This window comes from Carassius auratus, chromosome 35, assembly GCF_003368295.1.
Source record: "Carassius auratus strain Wakin chromosome 35, ASM336829v1, whole genome shotgun sequence".
Taxonomy (NCBI): domain Eukaryota; kingdom Metazoa; phylum Chordata; class Actinopteri; order Cypriniformes; family Cyprinidae; genus Carassius; species Carassius auratus.
Genome location: NC_039277.1, coordinates 593,471 through 600,556, shown reverse-complemented (window position 1 = coordinate 600,556; position 7,086 = coordinate 593,471). Strand labels below are relative to the sequence as shown.

Genomic DNA, 7,086 nt, shown 5'->3' with positions numbered 1-7,086 from the left:
AGTGAACTAACACTCATGTTTAGTATCATTGGAAATGTCTCAGTGCAACTGGTACAATGGTCTCACTCTCACAAAAGTAGATTAGAAGATAATACAGATCTGAAGAGTCAAGAGATATCTTGATTACTGTGATGGGAGTGTCCTTTCCTGGGGCCCTCCATGTAAATTACCCCCTGTTCCCATTGAGTTGTAAAACCACCCAGGCTTGGGACCTGAGGTAATGCAAATTCCAATTGTTAGTTTCTGTCTTCATCTCGGGGGATGTTTGTCTTGGTCTGAGGTATTTAAAGGATTGCAGCAAAAGGATCAGGGCGATTTCTGTAGCCAGAAAGCCCATAGTGTGTTGTGTGTCTCTTCACTTCATACTATGTATTTTCTAAGGTCAGGTGTGCATATTTTACTTTTAGATTCATCTTTGAGAATTTGATGTTTTGTATTGATATGATTTGATGTGTTTCAATTGGATATGTAATTGGCAAAATACATATCTACCTGACTGTAAATAAATTGTTACATTTTGATTCTATTCTGTCTTACTCTGTAATTATTGACTAGTAGATTACATTGTATCCTTGTTAGCAACATGAGCACCCGAATGAATGAGTTAATATAAAAATAGAGTTAACTAGAATAATCAAATGTCAGAAGAATATTAATTAAAAAGGCATACAACCAATTTGCATTTCAACCTAAATTCGAGGTCATACTAAAATGGAGTCAGATTAAATAATAAAATGGAGTCAGATTTGAGTTTAACCTAAAATGAATAACTCTACGCGCTGAAAGACAGAACACGCAGGAAACCTTCATCCAGCACCGGATACCTTCCTTGGGCCGAGTGTCTGGACCTTACAAAGTGGTGACCCCGCCGACGTGATCTCCCTAATTATGCGAGTGACGTCTTTCCAGTGCTAATTTCAAATTGATTCTCTCTGAAGATATAAGGTTTGAGCTTCTTCCCTGTCTACAACTGCTGTGGTAAGTTCATTCCTTTTTCTTATTAGAAGTATTGAGGGAAAGCTTTTTGCATTTCACATACAGACACATTTTTAGAACGGGTCGACATACCCATTGTTAGACCGGAGACGTAGAAATCCGGTGGGGGGAGAATTAACCGGGAAACATGGCTTTTCAGGGACAATACAGTGACAGTGTAGATCAGGAGATCATGGAAATTCAAGCATTACAAATAAAAGACACACTTCTTAGTTTAAATGATAAAGGATTCAATCTTAAATGGAAAAACAATGAAATTGTAGCTTGGTTTTTGGCCGAGGGCAAAAAATTGGCATCTAAATCGAAATATAAGAATATCCCAACTGCTATCGTCTACCTGCTTCGTAAAAATGACCTCGAGACAATAGCTGAAAACAAACGAACAATAACAAGCATCAAAGAAATTGAAAAAGGGCGCTCTGAAGAATTGCAAAAACTAAGAGCACAGATAGAGGCATTTACATTCGAAAGTCAAGGTTGGGCAAGACAGAGTGAGATGATGTCAAGAAAACTCGAAGAGCTTCAAAAGAAACTCCAAACCGGCAATAATTATATATCAGCTCTTGAAGACTGCTGTAATAATGCGGGCTTCCCAGTGGCTGCAGTTAAGCAAGCGGCACTGCATGAAACCTTTGATTATGATAGAAACAGCGATAGTGACGATGATGATGTTGCCGCATTAGATTCTCAGAGAAACCGAGATCCCGTTCAGAGACACGGAGAACAAAATCAGCGAAGTCCGATTAAAACCAGAGCAAAATCCAGCGAAAAACCCTCCAAATCAGTTAAAATTGCTGTACTCAAAACCATAACAAATACAAACGATGAAATAACCACGATTAGCCGCCCATTAACATGCGAAGAGTGTACAACACACAAACAGATCGTGGGAATGATGCCCAGAAGAGGGCCATTCCAACCCTATTGGGAAACACTGATGCTACAAGCCACAGTGTATAAATTGGAAACTAGAGATGTATGGCAAATCGCACTCTTAACCATTCCTGAAGAACTCCGATCTAAATTAACCCCTCAAATGAAATCTGGAGACATAATCAAGCGAAACAATAACGAAACTGATGAAAGTATCTTTGAACGATTAAAACAGGCATTGCTAGATATAAGGGGTCCAACAAGCGCAGATTGGAGCAGGATACTACAAATTAAGCAGGAAAGCAATGAACCGTTTGAAACATTCGCCGAACGTCTGTGGACGACATACAAAGAATATTCCGGTCTAGAAAATGCAAGCCGTGATCACGAACCATTGTTACAACTCATAAAGAACAATGCTGGCACTCCAGTCCAAAATGCTTTGTTAAACGGAGCAGATTCAGCCGAAAACACATTCAGAGCGATTGTAGATTGGGGTTCAAGGATAGAAAACAGATGGAAATCAAAGCCCCAAACCATTGCATCTGCACAGTGGATGACAGAAGGGAATTATTCTAAAAGCAATGGGGCTGAAAAGCATGTCCACTTCTTGGAGGAGGTGACTTGCTGTGATGAATCTAGAACTTTTAGTTCAGAGGAAGCCTGTGCCACTGGTCAAGATAGTGTGCCGATTTCAGTTCTTAAGGAGATGCAGCACCATAATAGCGTAGAGTCGTGGACCAGTGCGCAAGGTGTAAAAAAAGCATTAGAGATTCATAAAAATCCTCAAACTTCAGGAGAACACAGCAAACAAACCTGTGGCAAAGATAGCAGGTTTTGTTCTTCCTGTCAGAAAATAGGCCATACAGAGGAAAAATGCTGGTCACTGGGAAGGGGTAGACCTCCACCTTATTTTCAGAAACGTAGGATATCACTTTCTAAAGGAAAAGATCAGGGGTTGACATGTAACAAGTCTACCTCTGGTAACACTCTTAGTGAGTTGACTGCATTGTTAATGCAAGGCCTTCAGCTACTGACTTCACTTACTAGTGGGTTAGCAGTTTAATAGCAATGAGTTTAATATGGAAACATCCAAATTTCAATAATCCTGCTTGCATTTTCAAATTTATAATTGTGCTGAACATTGTGAGCATAGAAAACACATTATAGTTGTTTGTGCTACTAAATGTACACATAGCTTAGTTAAGTTTATTCTTTAAAAAACACATGACTGCTTTACTGTAAGTGTGTAAACACTTAGGTTTAAGGTTGTAGATGCTACATGCATTCTAGACCATGTGTCTTGTGTAAAATTGGAATAACTTTAATACTGGAATTGCATCGCAATTTCAAGTTGCATGTGTGTCTGTGTTGAATTTGTTTGTCTCCTGAGTGGTACACTCTGCTATTTTCTGTATAGCTGCAGTTAAACCATGTAGAGGAGCATAGAATAGCCATGTGGCCACAGTGTGATCTCATAAATGTCTTAATGAAAATGCTCTCCTCACATGTGAGAACTTAAACCTTGTGGCAGATTGATTGCTTCACAGTGCCAAAAGGGAGGAAGTGTGATTTCATTTCAATAGTGTGGCACAAGCGATAGCAAACCAATTCATCCTTCACTGAGGAGCACCAACTAAAAATTTGATCTGATCAGAGAGAATGGCTAACATTATTTGGAAATGGAAACTCTGAATTTGCAACTAATCTTGTAATAATAAAAACATTATATGGAAGTATTTTGAGCCAGATCTCACCTCACACTCGCTCTTAGAGGCTATTACCTGTTACAGCAAATTTACGTAACAACTGTAACACTTCCTTTCCTTTGTCAGCATTTACACAAAGCCACAGTCGTATACAGCCACAAAACACCATTTGATCTTTTAATCTTTTAAATTGACTTGAAAAATAATGAGAGGGGGGTGTAAAATACAAGAAGTTTTTATGTGCCACAGAGATCTGCATGTGTGAACAACACCATAAAACAACAATTGCCATAAAACAACAATTGTCAAACAGACAACACCAAAACAGGTGAACACATTTCTGCCCACAGATCTGACTGTAATGAGAGCAACAGCAACTAAAGCCATGGACATTGGTCCATTGGAATGCATGATGACATGGGTGATAAAAACACCAATTAATCTAGAAAATGTCCCCAGTAGAACTGGGATCTCTAATGCTCATGACACAGCAGACTGTGAGGGCTCGACTGCAAGAGCAGCATCAGGTGTTACACACTCAGACTGCACTGAAACAGTAGCAGTAATTCAGATCGGACCAACCAAACTCCGTTTCATGTGACATCTGGATTAAAACTGCAGTACATGAGGATGAATGTAGTTAAAATAATTCCACATGCCAGAACACTAAACTGATGAAAAGTTCAAAATTAACTGTGGTTATCTTTGTATCTGTTTCTGTCTCAGGTTGACCACTGCAATTCTTTGGAGGACAGATACCAGGAGGGTGTCTTGTCCCCTCTGCACCAAGCCAGGACAACAGAATTGTTACATAACCTGAAATGCGGGAGATGAATGTGAAGACACTTGAAGGGGCCATTCACACCTCACAGGAGAACATCACCACACAAATATCTACATGGCCTCCCGGATTAGAACCGGAACTAAATTTTTGCAACACGGATTGCTATAGATTAGACTCCATTCATCTCCCAGACATGACCATAGAACACACATTTCACCCATTGCATCATCACCTCATCTAGACTATCCAGTCTGCACACTACAATCAGTAGACAATGATGGCTTAGATCACAAACGTGGTACTCCACTAAAGATCTATTGTCCATCATCACACTGACAGAACCACATAGCCTCACACACACAGGACAATAGAATTAATTACATTCCCCAAAGATATAAAATATCTACTATCTGCAACTGTCTAAAAAACTAGTGGAACAACACTGTAACACATTTGTACGACAAGTCACAGATCGATGGTGCAAATTTTTTAACACAGAGGCAGACAAGCCTTTACAATTTAAAATTTTGAATCTTTCAGATTGTTATTGGGGTGGTTGACAAGCCAGAGGGCCCCTGGTTTCCCAACACATCACTAATGACAATAAACATTATTAAAATGATCAAATATGAAGTGCCTGCACTTCATCTCTATCAATCAATTATAAAATTAAACATTTTACCTAACCATCAACTGTGACTAAGCCTTTATATCTTTACATCAGATACCCATTCTCACACACACACACACACACACACACACACACACACACACACACACACACACACACCTGTTACAAGGAATTTAGGATTTACATTGTAGAAAAATGTTTTAATCATGTTCTAAGTCACTTCTTAAAAACCTTAGATCATCTAAAGTGGCTTGCAATAGAAGATTCCCGAATTAACAGTGTGATTATTGTATATACCTTCATAATTATGATTGAATGTTCCTATTGTCATTATATGACTTGTTTATTGATTGCATACCTCTAAATTTATGCTCAAGTTACTGACCTCTTGCTGCATTTCCTTTGAGTCATTCATACCAAAATTTATGTTTACATGGGACCACTTTTAACATCAGATGTACCACTTGCACTGGCTGACATGAATTCATCAGGTTTCTTTTTTGTTTTATTGCTCTTATGTTAATTTATGACCTTTTTATCTTACTCCATGGGTGATGACATTAAGCTGATCCGAATTCAGTCATTGAATGGCCACTAAGATGCTTTTCAGGTGTCCCACACAAATCGGTGTGTAAGCAAGGAGGACACCTTCATCTACTGAAGCTCACCGCTGGAGGAGAGAGGATTCACGAAGATGGGTCAGACTACCGTCCTAGAGAAGGTGCCATAAGGAGCAGAGGTTTCTCCACAAAGGAAGGACACGTTAACTGAACAAGTCGTAAAGGCTCAGATTGACCCACTGAACTGTGCTCACATGCTGAGCTCAACCACAGGTAGAAACCCTGGAGATATTCATCCACCTGCCAAACTCAAGCGACACACACATGCTGAGACAGACTGTTTTGCAGATGAATACAGCCCTCAGAAGGTTTCTAAAGCTGCTTACATCACAAAGACAATTTTGAGATAACATCTCGAAGATAAACAATCATCTAACGGTGACCCCATTGGATTCATCTGAATGTGACCCATTGGGGGTCAAACGGAGGAACTGTAAGGACGAAAGAACCTGAGATACTTTGATCTCATGAGAAACAGACAATACAAACATACACAGGCATCTTCGAGACACCCCACAGAGTGGAGGAGCAGGAGACCTCCTCCCCTTCTGGCCATTTGTTTCATTTTAAATCCCTTCACCCATTCTTCCTTCTACTCAGTCTGCTCAAAATGATTACATGAAAATGTCAATGCAAGTGAACTAACACTCATGTTTAGTATCATTGGAAATGTCTCAGTGCAACTGGTACAATGGTCTCACTCTCACAAAAGTAGATTAGAAGATAATACAGATCTGAAGAGTCAAGAGATATCTTGATTACTGTGATGGGAGTGTCCTTTCCTGGGGCCCTCCATGTAAATTACCCCCTGTTCCCATTGAGTTGTAAAACCACCCAGGCTTGGGACCTGAGGTAATGCAAATTCCAATTGTTAGTTTCTGTCTTCATCTCGGGGGATGTTTGTCTTGGTCTGAGGTATTTAAAGGATTGCAGCAAAAGGATCAGGGCGATTTCTGTAGCCAGAAAGCCCATAGTGTGTTGTGTGTCTCTTCACTTCATACTATGTATTTTCTAAGGTCAGGTGTGCATATTTTACTTTTAGATTCATCTTTGAGAATTTGATGTTTTGTATTGATATGATTTGATGTGTTTCAATTGGATATGTAATTGGCAAAATACATATCTACCTGACTGTAAATAAATTGTTACATTTTGATTCTATTCTGTCTTACTCTGTAATTATTGACTAGTAGATTACATTGTATCCTTGTTAGCAACATGAGCACCCGAATGAATGAGTTAATATAAAAATAGAGTTAACTAGAATAATCAAATGTCAGAAGAATATTAATTAAAAAGGCATACAACCAATTTGCATTTCAACCTAAATTCGAGGTCATACTAAAATGGAGTCAGATTAAATAATAAAATGGAGTCAGATTTGAGTTTAACCTAAAATGAATAACTCTACGCGCTGAAAGACAGAACACGCAGGAAACCTTCATCCAGCACCGGATACCTTCCTTGGGCCGA

At 39.1% G+C, this 7,086-nt stretch overlaps 1 long non-coding RNA gene across 1 annotated transcript; it reads left to right on the top strand.

Moving 5' to 3' along the window:
• Positions 1-940: 940 nt before the first annotated feature.
• On the top strand, positions 941-4,515 carry LOC113053963 (uncharacterized). The gene is made up of 2 exons (XR_003277335.1): positions 941-978; positions 4,305-4,515. It is a non-coding gene; the product is annotated as an uncharacterized LOC113053963 (long non-coding RNA).
• The last annotated feature ends 2,571 nt before the right edge of the window (positions 4,516-7,086 follow it).